The 20,333-nt window shown below is 45.1% G+C and overlaps 1 long non-coding RNA gene across 2 annotated transcripts in view; it reads right to left on the reverse strand.

The window, feature by feature from the left end:
- Positions 1-5,451: 5,451 nt before the first annotated feature.
- The window catches only part of LOC139045807 (uncharacterized), a 49,758-nt gene continuing 34,876 nt past the window's right edge, over positions 5,452-20,333 (reverse strand). For both annotated transcript variants that reach the window (XR_011504908.1, XR_011504907.1), the window contains exons 4-5: positions 7,436-7,483; positions 5,452-7,319 (exon numbers count right to left, since the gene is read on the reverse strand). This is a non-coding gene — a long non-coding RNA (uncharacterized lncRNA). The remainder of the gene's footprint in view (positions 7,320-7,435; positions 7,484-20,333) is intronic.

Raw genomic sequence — 20,333 nt, forward strand, 5'->3', positions numbered from 1 at the left:
GATTATTAACCTTAACCTTGGAAAAGAGGGGATGGTGCAGGTTTTGCACTCTGTTGCTGTTACCATCTGAGAGTACTGACCCTTCTCCCCAAGCCACCGAGGTTTTTACAGTGAATGACTGAGGAGTCTGAATAAACACAGCAGGAGGCTCGGGGGCGCAAAGGGCCTTGGGCCTCAGGCTGCAGTCTGGGGGCCTGAGGCCACGGTGGAGAAGGAGAATCAGAACCTCCCATCCATCACATTTTGAGAACAGCGCTCTAGGGATCCAACAGTTATAGCTGGAAAAGCAATGTCGGGGGCAAAATCCCATGTGAAAGATGAGGGTGAAATGGAAGAGCAGGTAATGGGTCGGAATTCCCAAGAATGGGGACTCAGGACAGTGTTAGAGCAGGTGTAAGAATAGATTTCAGGTGGGTGCAGCCACTTCGAAGGACCGTGGCCTGGCGCTCTATTAACAAGTATAATCACAGATCAGTGAAAATCTGTTTGTATAATCATAGCCCGAAGGTGATAGAAAACCAAAAGAATGCTTCCAAATTATCAAAAACATTTAATCCACTCCTAGGTGCTGTTGTGTGTAAGATACATCCAGATGCTGTAAATGAAATTTTAATATGAACAAAATGTAAACACTAAATATAAAAATAAAAACAGAAGAATATATAGAAGAAAATTTGCACAAGTTTGGTCAAGGGAGAGAACTTACAATTGGTAGGAGACTTAGAAAGAAAACACAATACGTTTAACCACATCCAAATTCCATATAGTCTATATATGCTTTGTAGTCCCTAAAAATTACCATACTATTGTTGTCTGAGTTAGGTTGGGCTAGACCACAATGACGACAAGTTGACCCTCAAATCTCAGCCATGTAGCCCAGTAAAGGCTTCCTTTTGGCCCCTGTCCCAGCCCGATGCCATGGGGAAGCTCCCTCGCTCTCGTAGCTGCACCACCTGGAGCATCAGATTCCAGGCCTTGCATCAGGGCAGAGGGAGGAGTCCACAGCAGCCTTGGCCTGAAGCTCTCCCTGTCCTTTCTGTCCGCAGCCCACTGGCGAAGTGGTCATCTAGGCAAACGGAACTACAAGAGTGGGGCCTGTGGGAGTGACCATGGCTACTTCTGAACACTGTCCCTGACACGGGAACAGTCAGTCAAAAGGCTTCACTGGGACAGAAAGCCTTCCAACTCGAGAAGCCAACAGTGGATGTGGAACTGTCAGCTGACTCTGTCATTACATGGGAGCTTCAACATTTGCCCAAGGAGATATGTCTTTTGGAAAATAAGTAGCACTTTCTTCTAGCTTAACATTTTATAAATAGCGTACTCCTCTGTAAAATATGAAATACGATTAAGTTAAAGTAACCTCACTGGAAATAACAGTTGCTTTTAAAGCACTGTGGACTAAGTGTTTAGAACTGCGCACTCACAGCTAAGCAAAGCTCTCCTGTAGAGCAGAACCTTAAAGACATCGACAGAGAGCAGACGAAATAAGAGTAAGGTAGATGGGCGGCGGCACCCCAGGCCCGGAGGCGTCGTTGGTGTTTCCTGGGCCTGAGCGGTGGGATGCAGGCCGTTCAAAACGAGGAAGGTGGACGCATCCATGGAGTGGTGCCACACAGCAGCCTGAGTGGAAACCCAGGAAAACAGTCACTTTAACTTTTATTGGAAAACATCTGCCTTAGGAACTGTCATCAAGGACTCTCAAGAAGAGAACAACTGGGAAGTAAAATTAGGGAGAAGTTTTGTCTAAAATATTTTGTTTGAGATCAGGTGAAAATGAACTGATAAAATAACTTAACTGCTGGCCTGAAAATGGGAGTAAGCACAGAAATAAATGAGAAAAGAAATGCAGGCACCAGTATTTCAGAACAAGGCCAGGGACTGGTGATTTAAACACCATCAGGACGCCAGAGGCCTCCCCAGGAGAAGCCCCACACTCCTGGACTGCTCCCTGCATGTTGTTGCTCAGTCCTGAGTCCGCTTACCAAGCAGTACTCCTGACTTCTACAGGCACGCCAGAATTTATGCATCCAGATAAACGTGTTTCACTTACAGCAGTCACCTTTAGAGGCTGTGGGCTAATTCGATTGATGTTATCATTGTCTGAATATTTTCAGAAACTCCTCTTTTGGAATTACCTTCAAAGCCAGCATCACGTTCTTTTGAATGGTGACACAGCAAAGTCCTGAAAGGCAGAATCTGATTTGAAGCCACTAAATGTCATTTGAATAAGGCAAATTATCAACCTGGTTAATATCACTTTAAATTTTAAAAAATATATGAGGCACTTGTATATATCTATATAAATAGATATATAGATATTTATGAATTTAATAGTGAATGTAATTCTCCTTCACCCTACATACATTTCTGAAAGATACTTTGCTAAAATGTTCTGAGCATATACAGCTGGGATTAATGTTATTAGTCAGCATCACTGAACAGGAGCCTCTGTGAGGTCTACTACATTCTCCCAAGCAATTCACACTCCCAGCGGCTGTGCAAAGGGCCTGCTTCACTACTGTGGGTGATGGGTGAAAAATTTGATCTAATTTTTGTATACTCTGCATTTCCCTGACTCATTAGTGTGGAAGAAAATTTTTTGTCCATTTTCTTTTTTTATTTATAACTTGCTTTTTTGGGTAGCCATTTGTGTATTAGGAATAGTGACATTATCTGTCTTCTGATGATATTCTAATTGCACGTATTTTTTTTTTTTAAAGATTTTATTTTTTCCTTTTTCTCCCCAAAGCCCCCCGGTACATAGTTGTATATTCTTCGTTGTGGGTCCTTCTAGTTGTGGCATGTGAGATGCCGCCCCAGCGTGGTCGGATGAGCAGTGCCATGTCCGCGCCCAGGATGCGAACCAACGAAACACTGGGCCGCCTGCAGCGGAGCGCGCGAACTTAACCACTCGGCCACGGGGTCAGCCCCATAATTGCATGTATTCTTGCAAATAGTTGCTCTTCATAAGATATGTACTAAAACATGTATTCACATATGCATACATGCACACACACACACACACACACAAACGTGCTCAAGAGAGAGAGATTAAATATACTGTCTTCTTTCTGAATTTCCTACGTTAAGTTTTCTCCCTGGACCAAAATTTTACAAATATTCTTTTATGTTTACTTTTATTTTTACATTTAGTTTTATATTTTGTTCATGTCAAAATTTCCTTTAAAGATGGGTTCAAGGAGGAAGCTCTATAGGTTAATCACCCTTCTAAGTTCCAGTAGTTTCCGCCACGTCATTAGGTCACCGCCTTCTCACAGGCCGTTCCTTCCTAATCAAAATATAGCTCCTAAGCGTTTCCATCAATATGTCTGGGAATAATAAGCCACTTTTCTTTTATAAGAGTCTCTAGAAACTTTTCTTGACTTTCCCGCAATTAATTAAAATTAACTTAATTCAGCAAACGCTACTGCCCATTGTCCACCGTGTGTCGAGTATGGGGACATCACCTGAGACACAATCAGTTGTGTGAGGTGGAGACTTCCCACAGGCACTTCCACACTTGATGGGACATCACTCCTGAAACCAGAACTGCACGGAGTGTAAGAGTAGAGATTTATATTCAGGGCTAATTTCAGACACTAATCATCATTTAAAATGTGGAGGTGGGAAGGGAAACAGCAAAGAGTGTCTCATGTGGGGGTTGACTGTTTTGTCCTCTTGTAGGGGGAAGAAAAAAAAGCAAAATAAAATCTCATTTTCACTTCCTTATTTTTTTTTTTTCAGTTTATATATGTGGTTTAGGGGAAGGAAGTGTTCAGGGGAGAAAACAGTTTCCTAAAGTTTTTAGAACCACTTAGGGGATTGGATTTTTCTTTTGCTAAAACAACTGCAAAGGGATATTTATACAAAGAGTTAGGTCAAACCTAACAACTCGAGAGTTTATTTTTAGATTTCTGCTTGGCCAAGGGGAAAATATGGTAAATGAACCTTATGTTCTTAAATGGGCATGCAGCTGAACTCAAAACATGTCAGCAATCCGACAGAAGCACTGACGAACGTGGGCCTTCCAAGCACGATTAGAAATGTCCAAACAATGACAATATTACAACCGTTTCTTTTCTTCCTTTTTTTTTAAACTTACTTTCAGTTTTCGTACTCAAGATCTCTACAGGTTTGAAGATGGCCAAAACAAAAATAATAAAGATTATGTCAACAGGGAGCCATAAACAGAAAGTCCAGTAACTTCCACTGAGTGTGTGGCAGAGAGCCGCTCGCCAGCGTGGAGGCCACGGCCACCTGTGGCTATGGAGCACTGGAGAGGACACTGCTCCTAACTGAGACAGGCAGAAAGTTGAACACACACCGACTTCAAAGACGAAGTATGAAATAAAGTATATAAAATATGTCATTCAAGCTTTTATATTGATAGCATATTGAAATGCTAACATTTTAGACATAATTGGTTAGATAAAATATATGGTTAAAATTCAATGCAGAGTTTCTTTCTCCTTTTTAAAATGAGACTACAAGAAAATTTAAAATTGCATATGTGACTCACAAAATCTTCCTACTGTACAGCCCTGTAGCAGAGCAGCGGAGTTCAGAGTTGGGCTCCAAAGTAGACCCACCGGCATTTAAACCAGACACTGACGCGCCAGCGTGTGACCCTGGGCAAGGTATGTGGGCATGTGTGAGTGAAGTTTCCTTCTAAGTAACTGGTGAGCGATAAAATAGTCCCCATCCCACAGGCTGGCCAGGGCTCAGTGTGCAGAGCCTGGTGCAAAGCAGCTCACTGAGGGCCGTTCTGCTATTCCTACCTCAGAATCCAGAAGAGCAAGAGGTGTTTTTCTGCCTGAAGAAGCTCTCAAAAAGAATGGAGAAAATAAAATCAGGAGTTTACAAAGGTGATGCTTCCCTTCCCCCCTTTCCCCACCCTATGCAGCCGATTGATGTGTTGAGACGAGATCAACCCATCCTTACAAACTGGAGTGTTCTCAAGACAAACAGATTCCCTAGTAGGTGTGTTCTACCCTCCGTAACCGGGCCCAGTCCTCTGGGGAGGCTGGCACAGTCAGACAAGACTGTACAGGCTTCCTTCACAGGGGGACATCCCACAGAGACCAAGTGGGTATGCCATGTGGGTCTGACTTAAAAAAAAAATCAAGAGATGTATCTGATGCCCCTGAAACCACAGAACTCAGCCTGCAATAGTGCTCGCAGTTACTTCTGTTTTTCTAGGTGTTCACATCACCCGAGGGCTTTGTAGGTCTTATTTCATTTAAATTTACACAGCAGTTCATCGAAGTAAGTCTTATGATTCTCTCCATTTCATGGTGAAATAATATCTCAGAAAGGTTAAATAATTGCCCAAAGTCCCACAGTCCGTGGCAGGCAAGGACGGATTCTGACCTAGGTGTACCCAGGGGGTCTTGATATGTCTCAGACAGCTGTCAACAGGTCTGCTGGCACAGATCACAGCCCTGTGGAGAGAAAGGAATGCTTTCACTTGATTGCAAGGACATCACTTTAGTGAAAAAGAAATAGTTATCCGGGTCCTCATGTTGTTTCTGCTTGCGCATGACTTCAGAAATTATCTTCATAATTTCTTGTAGTTCACTCAGCATGATGTTTTTGAGGTAAATGGAAGTGCACGTTTCATTTATCTCTGCTGTCACACCACATAGCACAACACTGAGCACATAGTTAGTACCTATTTAATGATTGTTGAATGAATAAGTGTGTGAGCATCGGTGCCACCGGCCTTTCTCAACCAAGGCTTGTCATCTGAACCACAGAGCACAGAAATGTTTTGAGTGATTATTTACTCAGTTCTCCCAAGTATGAACACAGCAAATACCATTCTCAACCCGCAGGAGAGAAGTTGATTCATGACATACAACGGACACTTTGGGACACGAGGGCTTACTTCCCTCTTGGAATCCCATAGGGAACCAGACTAGGATTAATCTGTAGTCTTTGAGGAACACCTTGACTGTAGTTGGAGGTGACAAGCTACAGCCTGGGACAGATATGACTCACAGCCTGTTTAAAAACAGGCTCGAAGGCTCTTAAGACTCTAAGCTACAAGAGCTTTTACATTTTTAAGGATTTGAAGAAAAAAAACAAAGAAGAATATGCAACAGATGATATAGCTTCCAATGTCTAAAATATTTATTATCCAATTCTTTGCAGGAGAATTTTGACCTCTGCTTTAGGTTAAAGTGGCTATATATCCAAGTGGAACAAGGTTAACTTACCCAATAACATTTAGGAAACCCCCTACAATCCGTGGTCCCCAAACTCTTCCTTACCATTCTATCTTCAGATATAAAATTCTTATCTTTTTTCATTTGTATGTGAGCACCAAAACAACAGCCTCGCCACCTCCATCTCCTACCAAAGGCCCCCGTAAAAATGCACGTGCCCTCCAGTAACAACTTAGAGTGACATGAATTCCAATCTCAGCTCTTATTAGGTGAGAAAGTCGAGTATGTCACAGCTAATTTCCTCATTCACCTGTCATAGGTACGAAAGATCCCTATCAATAGCACTTCTCAGTACACAGCATGTGTGTTGGTTACCTATTGCTGTGTAACAAACGATCCCAAAATGTAGTAGTTTAAAAGCAACAACAACAACATTTGTTTTCTCACAATTTTGTGGCTCAGGAAGCCAGGCTGGCTTAGCTGAGTTCCCCAGGTCAGAGTCTCCCACAGTATATAATCGAGGTGTCAATTGAAGCTATAGCTCAACCGGGATAAGATGTGAGTCCAAGCTCACTCACTAGTTGTTGGCAGGATTCAGGTCCTGGGCAAGCTCTGGTTAGCGGCTACCATCAGTTCCCTGCCACGGGGCCCTTCCACAGGGCAGCTCACAGTATGGCAGCTGTTTAATCAAATTGAACAAGGAAATTCAGAGAGCAAGAGAATGCCAGCAAAACAGAAGTCAGAGTCTCCTGTAAGCTAATTTCAGAAGTGATATCCCATCCCCTTTGCTGGGTTCTATTCTTTACATTCAAGTCACTAAGTCCAGCCCACACTCAAGGACAAGAGATTCCACAAGAGCGTGAACCTCAGGAGGTGGGGATCCCTGGGGCCATCTTAGAAGGCTGCCTGCTACACCGGGATTGCCATGGGGCAGAATCAGATTGGCACATAGGACCAGAAAAAAGTCAAACCCGGGGAGCACACCATCCCTCTAGGAGGATACGTGTGGAGCATCACAGCTCTGGAACAAAACAGAAGTGAACACACTCCCTTGTTCTGTGATCTACAGACTGTGTAGGCTTGGACACATTCCCGTATGTCTCTGAGCCTCTGTTTCTTCAGCTGTAACATGGAGATAGCGATGTCTCCCTGCAAAGCAGATGGAAAGACTAATTAGATCACAGACAGAGAAAGTAGCCAGCACAGTACGTGGCACATGGTGTGTGGTCAAGAATAGTAGTCACATTATTTTCCTTCTTACTTACGTGCCAGTCCATCGAACCAGCAGTAGACACTGTTCGAATCACAAAGATCTGTACAAAGAGAAGAACGTCAGGAATGATGCTTCAGAGAAAACAGCACTGCAGTAAAAATAAGCTCTCCAATGAGTTGAGCACGTTGCACACAACAGGTGTTTTCACACGCTTCGCTCTACTTGATCCTCACCAGCCCCGGGGGGCAGTTGCAGTTTATCTAGACTCATATTTGTAAAATGGGAAAACTCAGAAGTTAAATGACTTCCCCAGGATTGCACAATAATCAGCTTATCAGCAAAGGATCTCGAGGGATGGGGAAGGGATCAGGTGTCCAGTGGTGTCAGGACCAACAACATGCTGGAACCAGAAGTACTGGTGAGGCCGGGGCCTCACTGTCGGGAATCCAGAGGGTCCCATACTCCAAAGGATGGGGCAAACTGTGAGTCAGCAGCCAGGAAACAAGGGCAGTCAGGGCTTGCCTAGACCAGAGCTCACAGCAAATATGGAACAGAAAAGCCTGCAGTCGGGAAATAACCACATCGCAAACGTGGATGAGCAAGGTGGGGGAAGGCCGGGGTGAGGGGTCAGGGCCTAAATAAAGACAACTCAGGGGCCTTCCAGCAGAGGGAACATTCAAGTGGAGCTTTGAAAGCCCAGCGCAGTTAGGAGGGAGCTGGGAGGGGGCTCTCGCTCAATGAGGGCATAGTGCGTGCAGGGGGCTCATAGGATGAGTGGTCTGGAGAGGTCGCGACTCTGAACCTCAAGGAGCTGAGGAGTCAGAACTCCCTCCTGATGGTGACAGACTAATTTTAGGTTGAGGGATGACATGACCAGATTTGTATTTTAGAAAATCACTTGGAGTCAGAGAAAAGGATGGAACAATGGGGGAAAGATTTCAAACAAAATAACTGATTCCCGGAGAAGTTTCTGAGAAAAGACTGTACCTAATCCAAACAATCTAATTTTATGCACATTTTTTTCACCGTCTGCTTTACACCTGGCTTCCTTTTTAACCCACTGTGAGTGACTCCCCTTAGACACGTCTATTTCACACTGGAAACTACTTTAACAGGTCCCCAGGACTACATTCGGAGGGACTGAGAGTCACTTCCCTCACTCAGGACCTTCCTAGAGACACACTGCTCGGGGATTTGATGGCCACTGCAATTTTTTTGTCATTTATAGTTGAGTTTATATTCTGTTTCAGAAATGATAACTGAAAAGTCGTTTGTTTTTACGGAAATAATGAACCATATAAGAACTTTTTACCATCCGTTAACAGCATCTGCCACTCTGCTTGGCAGTGCACGACAATAAATATCTTTCTTGCTTTATGGAAATGACAAAATTTAAATATGACTTCATTTTAAAATTCATTGGGAAGGGAACGTGATACACATCATGCATACCACACGCACAGTGAAGCACACCACGGTTGCACCTGACCCTTCTTACACAGCCTCTCAGCCTTCTTTAGTAGAAAGAAAGAAGAGGTATGAAAATGACCAAGTGACACGTGACAGGCAGCTGACACTCACAGAGTCGAACACGTCATTCCATGGTGTTCGCGGGATGGTCGTGTGTGCAGATGGAGAAGTGGTGGCACAGTGTTTAGAAAACAAAAACACTACCCTGGACCCACAGTTCATGCCACAGGTGAGCCTTAATTTTTGTTTTTCCCCAGTTATAGTCTTAATTTCCAGAACTACCGAATGTTGAGGGTTGATGCTGTGTGGTAAACATTAGTGCTGTTCACCAAAACCTTCTGACTCTCTTCCCAGCGCATGGTGGAGCAGCGCGTCCCTGTCCTCTCAGAGATAAAAGCGCCCAGGTGACCCACCGCAGGCAGTGAACTGCAAAACAGCGACGTGTGTCGTGCTAGCAGAGACCTTGCGAGGAAGTGGCTCTCACCCCTCGGGCTTGGCAACTGGACACGTCAGTGGCTGCTCCATCAGTCTGGGTCCTGAGCGACTACCAGGCCCATCGTGGACTTTGTGGACACGTAGAATAAGAAGAGATGAATGTGCATGTTTATTGCAGCAAAATTAACCAATCTTGCATCACACCAAAACTGGTACCTACACGTGGGGAGCCACCACCACAGGTAAGCGTCCAGCACAGGCAGCGGCTGAGGGCTGGCAGTGGACGGTGAGTGAACCACCACTGGAGACGAGAACAATGTAATATGCATGTTTTACCAAAACGTTTGGTAAAATTGTTGCCTGTGATAACCCAGAAGGCAAAAATGTGGCTCTAGAGAAAAAGATGAGAAAGCAGTGTTAACGGCATGCATTGATCACCAACTGCTGTATTTTACAAGGCACCACAGAAAGAGGTGACTCAGAAACAAACAAGTGGTTTGCAAACATCAACAAGAGAAAATAGGAAGTGTCCAGAAATTTGGGAACCTTCAGGGTTGGAAGAGGCAACCTCCCTTCTCGAACATATAAAAGGGAAAACCAAGGGCTGGGATGCACGAGGGCCGACTCGGGACAAGGGTCACACGAAGGATGTTATGGGATCAACTGTGTCCCTTCAAAATTCCTATGTTGAAGTCCCAACCCCAGTGCCTCAGAACGTGACCCTAATTTGAGACAGAGCCTTTAAAGAGGCGATTAGGGTAAATTAAGGTGGGGCCCTAATCCCATAAAACCGATGTCCTTATAAGGAGCAAGAGAGGCCTGAGGTATGCCCACACACAAGGAAGGACCAGATGAGGACACAGCAAGAAGGCTGCCACCTGTGAGCCAAGGAGAGAGGCTCAGGAGAAACCAACCCTGCGACACCTTGACCTTAGACGTGCAGCCTCCAGCGCCGCGAGGAAATAAAGTTCCGCTGTTTACAATGCCCTGTTTGAGGTTCGGTGTTACGGCCACTGAGCAAACTAACACAAAGGGAATGGCCGTCACCTTGCTGAAGGAGATAAGGTGTTCCAGCAAAAGCCAGTGTTTTCACCTGGACCAGCTGTCACAGCACTCAAAGTTCTCAAAATTAAGAGAAAGAGGGGCTGCTGGTGGCGGAGCATGGAGTTCACGCGCTCTGTTTCCATGGCCCGGGGTTTGCCAGTTTGGATCCTGGGCACCGATCTACACACTGCTTACCAAGCCATGCTGTGTTAGGCATCCCACATATAAAGTAGAGGAAAATGGACATGGATGTTAGCTCAGGGCCAGTCTTCCTCAGCAAAAAGTAAATAAATAAAGAAATTAAGAGAGAAGGCAAGGCACCGGAGTAAGAAGGCAAGTGTAAGGAGTATGTCGAGAGAAGAACTGTAGGTGGCTGTGGACACGTGCCACTGTCTGGGGTCCAATAGGTAAGACTCTGTCTTAGTCAGTTTGGCAGGAAGTGGATGATACACAAAGTACTTAACGGAAGGGAATTTATACCGAGGGGGTTTACAGGAGCAAGTCGGAGTTAAGTATCAATTAGGCATGAAGAGAAACAGAGGGTCTGGCAACCACGGGAACCTCCACCACCCCAAGGCCTGAAGAGCAGAGCTGGGCACAGTGGGCAGGGTCCTGATGAGGTCTGGAGCCTCAGAAGCAAGGCTCAAGGAGGACCCGGGACCAGATGAGGGCAGCCACTGCAGGGACTGCCCTAACGCAGGGAAGGGCGTCAGGATGGGGCATGCTCCAGCATCTCTCCCCTAGATCCTGCCCTCCAGCTTCTCACTGTGCACTCTTGTCTGGACGTTTACGTCCCCCCCAAATTCATGGGTTGAAATCCTAACCCCCAAAGCTCGTATTTGTGGATGGGGCCTCTGGGATGTGCTTAAGTCGTGAGGGTGATGCCCCCAGGATTGAGACTACTGCCCTGTAAAAGAGACCCCACACAGCTCCTAGCCCCTTCCGCCAGGTGAGGACACAGCGAGCAGTCCGTGGCCCAGAGGCCGTGCTGGCACCCTGGCCTCGGACTTCCAGCCTCAGAACTGCGAGCAACACATGTCCCGTGTTGTGTCACTCTGCTCCAGCAGCCCCAACAGACAGAGACACTGTGCTTCCCATTCAACAAGCCAACAAAAAGCCAGGGGGCTTGGGGACCTGGATAACGTGGTCCACAGAGGTCAGCTCTGGGCAGAAGAAGGCAGAAAAAGGAGCATTTGGTGGGGCCAACAGAGGAGAACCAGCACAGCAACTTACTAAGAGTTTAAGAGAGATGCACCCCCAAAGAAGGAATAGCCCTGAATAAAGAAGTGAGTGCTTGGGGGCTGGCCCGTGGCCGAGTGGGTAAGTTTTCGCGCTCTGCTTCAGCAGCTCAGGGTTTCCCGGTTTGGATCCTGGGCGTGGACATGGCACCACTCAACAGGCCATGCTGAGGCGGCGTCCCACATAGCACAACTAGAAGGACCCACGACTAGAATATACAACTATGTACTGGAGGCTTTGGGCAGAAGAATTTTTTTAAAAAGAGGAAGATTGGTAACAGATGCTAGCTCAGGGCCTATCTTTAAAAAAAAAAAGTGGATGCTTGCAGTTAAATGATCCCAGGGCCCCCAATCTTCTATTGGCCAAAAGCAGGAGAGCCGCCCATCAGTTCCAAGTTGAAGAATTCAGCCTTGTCAAGCAGTATTGCCCACCACCCGGGCTGTTGCTTCTGCCCAGCAGGTTCCTACAGCTTCTGCGGATCCAAGCCCACCTTGCGTCTCCTTTTCTCCCCCTTTCTGGAAGACGTTAGTGCTGTTCTGGCTTTCTCTGCCCTTCTCCACCCAGTTGAACGCAGTGGGTGATGATGTGACTAGCTCTGACTGCTCACTGTGAGCAGGGTGGCCTGTGCCAGCTCTGGGTGGAAGAAGTAGCAGGCGACTCCTGCTCTCTTCCTTCTCCTTTCCTTTTGGCACAGTCACCGGCAGGTTACACGGTGCTCCTCCATCTGGAGGGGCAGCTGAGGGCCCCGGTAAGCAGAGTGATGACTGTATCTCAGGAGCAAGAAAAGAGCCCCAATCATTCTAAGTCACTGAGAGATCTGGGGTAGTTTGTTCTCACCCCACCCTAATCCAGCCCGTCCTGACTGACAGGTGTAGACAGTGAATTCACACTGCGGCTTAGACTGGGTGACACTAAGTGCTGAGGTGGGGACAGTAACTTTAGAATCCTTCATATCAACATCCCCACTGCCCTTCTTTAGCGCCACGTGAATTGTGAAGCAGATGGAACTGGACTCGGTTATCTCCACCCCCATGCCCCCATCCCTGTGCTCCACTGCCTCAGTTTCAGCTTTGGGCTTGGCTGGACTCTGAGCTGAACCAAACAAGGATGGCTGATAACAAGCGTTTGCTTCTCTTTCCACCAGTGTCAGTGAGACCCTCTGCTGTGTCGGCGTATTTTGAGGCCTCAGGTATAACACAGTGAACGAGACAGAGCCGGCCCTGCCTCGTGAAGCCCACCTCCTAGCAGGAAGCAACGGCAATGATGCGAGGGACTCGCCACCTCAGTGGGGAGGCTGGGGAAGTCTTCTCCAAAGAGGAGACATTGAAAGCAAGATTGGAATGATGAGGGACCAGCCATGTGAAGACAAGGATAAGGAAAATTCTAGAAAGGGAGAACAACGCACCCAGAGGCCCTACGGCAGGAATAAGCTTGATACTGTCAAGGAAGAGTCAATAGACCAGAGTTACGGCTGGAGCACAGGGTTGAAGGGACCAGCAGTAGGAGCAGCCTCTTGGGGAGCAGGTGGGTCCAGATCATACGTGGCTTCAAAGTCAGGGTAGGAGTCTGGGATCTGTTCCTAGCAGATGGGAAGTCACCAGAGGATTTTAGCAGAGGAGTGAGGCACTCCTATTAAACTGCAAAGAGCTCACCCCACAGATGTGTGGAGAATGAATTAAGAGGAGACAGTGTGGAAGCAGTGGGACGGTCAGCACTGCAGCCCAGCAGCCCAGGGGAGAGGTCCTGGTAAGAAAGAGAGGAAGGTGGACTCAGGACGCTTCAGTGTCGCCTCGACACCTCCTAATGCTAACTTGAAGGAAGGGAGGAGAGAATCATGAAGAAATAAGATTTGGCTTCAGCAACTGGGTGGGGGTGGGTGTCATTTGGTGCACTAGGCTGGACATCAGTTATGGTTCTTCAACGGCACTGGCGTTTGCCCATGGCCTTTAATGCCACCGCCCAGGATGAGGAGTACCTGGGGAGCTGCGGAACCAGGAGGGGAAATGTTTTTGAGACAATGTCTCCCTCTTGAAAAAAAAAAAAAGGAAAGAAAGGGAGGAAGGGAGGGAGAGGGAGGCAGGAGGGAAGGGAGAGAGAAAGATGGATTCTTCTCACTTTGTCCGTGAGAGGTGTGTGTCCTCTTGGCACAAGGTCATCTGACCTTGGAGCTTTAGTCTGCCCACTGGACTCACTCCTCCCCTGGTGAAATCCTACCATTTGGCCCGAAGACTGAGAAGGTAGGGGAAATCCCTATTTCCCTTTAATGTTAGATCCAAACTGTTAAAAAAAATGATTCAAGAAGACAATTTTGGTGATACAAACAAACTTTAACACTCCATGAAGTTGACAGTCTCCTTTAAGAGAACTTTAAATGGGATGGAAGGCAGGAAGCTTTTAGAAGATAAAGAATAAAGAGCAAGGAAGTGATGCACAGAAAGTATCTGACTAGCCAGGGCCGTGTAGTCCACCTTGTTTGGGGTGAGAAGGCCCAGGGTCAGCCTGGCATTTGGGATTGGCTAACCGGATCTCCAGCCTTTCTGGTCAAGTGGAGTATTTATGGGAACACAAAAGCTATCAAAGTTTTGGTTTGCTAATGGGGCAGCCCGGGCAGGAGTGGCTCCATCTTGGGCCTAGAAAGCTGCTTCAACAGACCGGCCACGTGACCCTTACCTTAGCATCCTTGGGGCATCTTTGACAGAGTGGACATTTAAGCGTGACTTTACTCAAGGAAATTGTTGGAGGGCATGGCCTGAAACTTGATTTTCCACTTTCACAAGATATAACTTATCTTCCTCAGCTTGCTGTCCACCACAGGAATCCCTTAAATTCCTAGTCTGTCCCCAAGAGGTGGGGATGGTGGGGTATTGGCAGTCACTGTTATATTATAGTAGCATATCTGCCACCCAAACACTCAGGCCAAGTCCTCTACTCTCGTCTACCTGCCGCCAAGATGCCCTTTTTCTTGTGCCAGGCCTCTTCTTTCCTGGATGATTGATGCCGAAGATGACCCCTCCCTATCCAGAGGTCTGCGGTGTCTGCCACTTTAGGTTCAAAAGGGTCACACAGGAGCTATACCGGCACACCTGCCTGCGGGGGCAGGAGGGGCAAGGTCCTTTCCTCACTGCAGCCTTGTGGCATCTCAGATAAGTCTGCATCACAGGCTTTCTCTCTGTAGACACCTGCTCAGTGAGTAAGAGCTCAGACTCCGGGGAGAGACAGCAAGTTTTCAAGTCTTAGCCCTGCTGCTTCTTAAATGAGTCACTTAAGCATTTCCTGAACTTCCTTGCATCTCAGTTCTCCAGGTGGAAATCAGGGACAAGAGCAGCACTCATCTCTCAGGGGTGTCGCAAGGATTAAGTGAGAAAATAAGGTAAAATGCTTACCCTAGTGACTGGTACTTATTCAATCCTCAGTATACATTAGCTGTTTCCATTATTGTTGTCATCGTCATCATCATCCCAGTCCTTTTTGAAACCAAAGCATACTACAGTGTTTGCAACTTTTTTGTAATGTTAACCCAGAAATAGAGTGCTTTACAGCAACTTCTGAGGAGGGTGCATAGATGATCATCAACAAATAAGCAAATAAGCATCTTTCCGTATTTTCTCTGTCAACCTAAAAATATTTAGCTTTCTTATACACTAATGTAAAAATTAAATCCATGATTTCTAAAGCAATGCATTTTAAACTTTTAAGGGCCGCCTTGATACTAAGTCTATTGTTTGTGGGTGTTAAATGTCTCATGTCCTCCCCCAGCACTCTACTCGCTTGTAACTAAGTGTAGCCTCTTTCAGAGTTGCCGCTATGTAATATCAGCTGAGCGCTCTTCTGTTGTAAGCTCACTGTAGAGTTTGAACAGTGCTCTAAATAACAATGCAGCTTAGTTCTGAACCTATGATTCATGAGTAAGGTTGAGAACTAAAAGGCAGGAGATGAACCATAAATCCTGGTACTGGGAGAGAGAATCAGGATATTCAAACAGATGGACCCCAGCCATCTCAGACTTGTCATCTTCTGGGTCCTAATCAATATTCTCAGCAGCAGGGAGAATTAAGTATAGTCGGATTTCTACAATGGGTAGAGAGGAAGTTTACACAAGATCTTTCTATTTGGGTTAAAAATAGAAATATAAATAAAAGCAAGGAAACCACTAAATAGTTAAGATCCACTTTAGCCAAAATTGCCACTTCTGAGTTCAGCTGTATTTGCAATAAGGTCCACTGATGGTCCCAGTCATTCTAAAATATCCTTTCATTTTATTCTTTTTCTCCTTGAAAGACGAAAAACAAAACAAAAGCAGAGGAGACAAGTTACATAATCTACGTACTGGAAGACTAAGCATTTTTATTTCTCATTGCCGTTTGAATTGAAAGGAACACTCAGTCCTGGAACATGGTAATTCGTCTCCTGTTTCTTTGTCCGAGACTACAAGTAGGAGATAGTTCAGAGCGGTTGTTGCCAATCAGAAAATACAACAAAGCCGTGTAAACTTCTCATTTGTTTACTGGCCACTTCCCTGGCATCTCAGACATCCTGTTAGCTCTCAGAGGCTCCATCCAGGCACACCTAGGGTCCTTCAGAGGAAAAGGGGCCTCTGAAAAGTCTCCTCTTTTTATTCTCTGAACATGTCATAGTTGAGTTTTTAAAGTGCTCTCCACCCTTGTTTGTTTCTTAATGCAGTACCAAGATGTAATTTGTATGGAAGCCAAAACTGGAGACATGCTGAATATGTGAATACCAAGGAAGTGGTTTCCTTAGCAATAACAGGCATGTGAAAGTCAAAACTTCCTTTCCGTCTCATGTGACCTCTTTTCAAAGCAATTCAGACAGAGGACAATGGAATTGAATTCCAAGCACCCACAGTGTTCATGAATTGCTAAGCAATGATTCACCAAGTACCCAAATTACTCTAGACTGCCTGAGCATTTTATTAGTGAAATTGCTTTGTATTTAAATTTTCCTTCTTCAGTTTGTACATCAGTTTTCCTGCTTCCTACAGGCCACTTTTCCACCACTCTGAGAAAATGTAGATATCCAGAGCAGCCCTAAATAGTGTTAACATAAGGACTTTAGCATATATTAGAAGTAGAACATCACATAAAATGTTCGAACTATTTGCTTCCTTTGGAAACATTGGATACTAGATATTTATAGAAAGGTTTATTTGATAATCGAAGTTCATGATTTACTCAAAATAAGTAATATAGTTTAATTTGGGGGACAAGTCCTTGAACAATATTTTGGAAACATTGAAGCTCTCATTCATTCCAATTATAGATTTATCTTAACCTACTGGTCCTAAAAATAGTGCTATCTTTGGCTTACAAATTGCACATCCTGGTTAGTCCTCAAAGGTTAAATGGTGGTAACTTATTTAACAATCTACTTGCAGCCTGGGACCTTATGGTGTCATGCTCTTTTGCCATTAATTAAATTGCAGTGTTCTTGAGGAACACAGACAAGGCCATCCTAGGAACTCTTTATTTCTCTTTATAGCCTCTGAATCATGAATCTCAAAATCACTAACATTATTCAACTTCTCACCATTATAATTCTGTGAAGTGACTTTTTAGTGACTGCTGCCAGGCAGACCCAGGACCCAGGGAGTCAGGTGACATTTCCCCTGTGATCCTGTGTGTCTTGGAGCCAAAAGTGACTCTAAGGTTGGGTTATTATACTCACGAAGTGTGTAAAGGAAAGACCTAGCAGAGTGAGCAGTACATAGCAGCTGCTCAGTAAATATTACTTCAGCTTCTTCCCTCTACCTGTCGTCTCCATTTTGACATTTTGCATTCAGTTTTCCCTGATCTGCTCTCAGTTTAACGGCTCTCTCCTGGACTTGGAAGTGGTCCATCACACAACCTTCACATTCAAGTGGACCTTAACTATTATCTTCCTTGATGATAAATAAGGAGTGATTCCTAATAAAAGTGTGAGCACCTCCAGTGAATTCACTCTCCGGCCACTTTTTACACTGCTTGTGAGATTATTTTGCAGACAATCAGAGCTGCCCAAGCAAACAGGATAATTTTCCACAGGCTCCGACAAAGACAGTGGGGACTCAGTTTGCAATGCTCTCTTCGCCCCAGCACAGACTGCACTTTGGCAGTGAGCAAGGTCAGGATTTGGAGAGGTTATTTCTCAGCCTGGATGTGTGCCCTGCCGTGTGCATGTCCCACTATGTGCATGTCCCACTGGGTGCATGTCCCACTGTGTGTATATTCCACTGTGTCTATGTTCCACCCTGTATGTGTTCCACCGTGTGTGCACTGGGTACCCTCGGTGGAAACTGGTCCTCATCTTCAGTGCCATCTATCCCATGAGCATCCCTTCCTTTTTAACCCAAGGCTGGTTGCGGAAGATGGGCACTAGCTCACACTGCTGATTCGACAAGTCCTGCTGCCACTAGCACTGAAGTCACTAGCAAGGTACCTGATTGTCTTTTGGAACAGAACAGCCAGGAGCAGAGAGTGGGAAAAATGTAGCAGAGCACCAAGCAATTGCTTTCCAAAGTATTTCTAGTGTTGGTTTGTGGTTGACTCAGCTGGTCAGAGGAAGGTGGCCCTAGGAGTCAGGTGACCTGGGCTAAGTCACTTTATCTCTCTAGACTTTGGAACCTTGGATTAAAGGATTAAATCTCAAGATTTCAGAAGATGTTCCATGGAGCCCTGGAGGTCTGCTGTGCTGGGAGCTGGAACAGTTGATGCGAGAGATACTTGACAGGTAGGATTCTGGGTGTCTGGGCTCAGAGAAGCTCTGCTTTTACCTGTTTTTAAATACTGATTTAACTTGTTAAAAAGGTCCTTTGGCAAAAAAGAAAACTTAAAGCTATAGGCTAGATATTTTCCAATTTCCTTTGAGCCTTGACATTCTAGAATTGTACAAGTACAGATTTATAGACTATAATTCATAGAAGAACCTATTAGCAAATACAAAACAACCACAAAACATTAACCACGAACTCTGTTTCATGACCAAAGACTATCCTAATCTTAACCAGAATCTTATAAAAATCTATTTTGGCTCACAGGGTATTGAGAAAGATGTCACAGATGATTCACGGTAAACCTGTGTCAATTAGTAGAAGGAAACAACAAAAAAGGCAGCATAAGCGTGAGGTTAATGTGCTTGTAAACCAGTGAGGTCCTCTCTACAACTCAGGGAAAAGTCCCATGTTCCCTGATAAATACCAGCAGTACATTTGGGGCTCTCTCACACCTATATTACTAATTCTTCTTGACCTTTGAAGATGTCATAGGCACCACCAGGCATTCAAAGTGAAGGTTTCACAGCGGATCCTTGGTCCACATCGTCAGGCAATGCTAGGAAGAATCAGAACACGAAGGGGTGGAGGCAGCCCGCTTTCCCCTCACATGTGGGTCTCCTGGAACCGAGTGGGAGACAATCTCTGCACAGCTTGTTTGTTAGGGGTGAATTGTTTAATACCTGTTCCCCATTATCCAGTGGCTTCAGAGAGAGCTGGAAGTGAAGCAGCCCGTCTCTCTGCCATGGTTTTACCCCTATTAAAAGGCTATTGTGGAACTGTTCAGATTGGGCTGCTTTGATTGTTCGTGCATCCAGCAGGCTGTGATTACAGTAATTACACACCTGTGAAGGTCAAATTGACAAAACTGAATATAACCTGGGGCCACCCACTGCACCAGTTCTCTCTGCACTCTTTGGGATTTGTTGTTGTTGTTGTAAGAGTTGCCAAGTGATAAATCCGTAATAAAAAGTAAAAATGAAGTCATTGGTCTCACAGCTTGGTTTGGCTACTTGGAAGCACCAGGAGGGAACTAAGCGGGCGCTGGGTGCGCGTGAGGGCCAGGCGCACCTTGGGCTCCACTGCCTGCCTCCCAGGCACGGCCTGGACGTGATGCGACATATTTAGGTACTTTTTGAAGCACGTCATGAGTCTTCAATGTTTTTTCCCCTTATTTTTCTCTTTGCAAGAGTGTAATGCTGAATGTGAAATGGACAGATACATTTTTTTGGTATATGTGTTATTTTGTGGAATATTTAGCAGAAATGGCTCTCATGGAAAGAGAACCCACAAAATTACATGAAAATAAATGAACTGATCGTCCTATAGTTGCCTTGCCAAAGACCAGAATACAATTACTTCTCAAGTACACTAAATATAAACAAGCCTTTATTTTCCTTTGTCCTTATTGATGGCGTCAAGCAATAGTTTAAGTAGTAATTAAGTAAAAATAGTCTATTATCATGCACGCTGTGTGGAGGGGAGACAGGTAGAAAATAGATCCTTTCTACACAGCAGATAACACTGTGTAGCACTGAGAAAAGGTGTGGGGTCAGAACAAAGGCTGTGTCTGAATGAAGCCAAAATAGTAGAGGCGGATGGAAATTAATCAACTCACAGAAACCAGATGTTCTGTCTACTCAGAGCCAAGTATCTGAATTCTGGCCGCCTGAAATTTTCACGTTTCCTCCAGATGTCTGCTTTCAGGTAGCAGTCATCATCTCACAAGCCTGATTTTGTTATAATTTACCATATTGTTCAGAATTTAAAGTGGCATGAATAAGGATAGGATAGTACAAGCCATTTTTCATGTTTTAGTACAAATGACATTGTTAAAGGATAGGTTTTTTAAGGCATAAAATTATGCCTCTCGTACAAATATAAAACAAACACACATCACCGATTTTATTTAACTCACTAATTAATGGTGAAAAAAGTAAAATGTTACAACTGTTTCAAAGGAGAATTCTAAGAACCTTATGTGGGTGTATATATATAT

Source organism: Equus asinus, chromosome 8 (assembly GCF_041296235.1).
Source record: "Equus asinus isolate D_3611 breed Donkey chromosome 8, EquAss-T2T_v2, whole genome shotgun sequence".
NCBI lineage: Eukaryota > Metazoa > Chordata > Mammalia > Perissodactyla > Equidae > Equus > Equus asinus.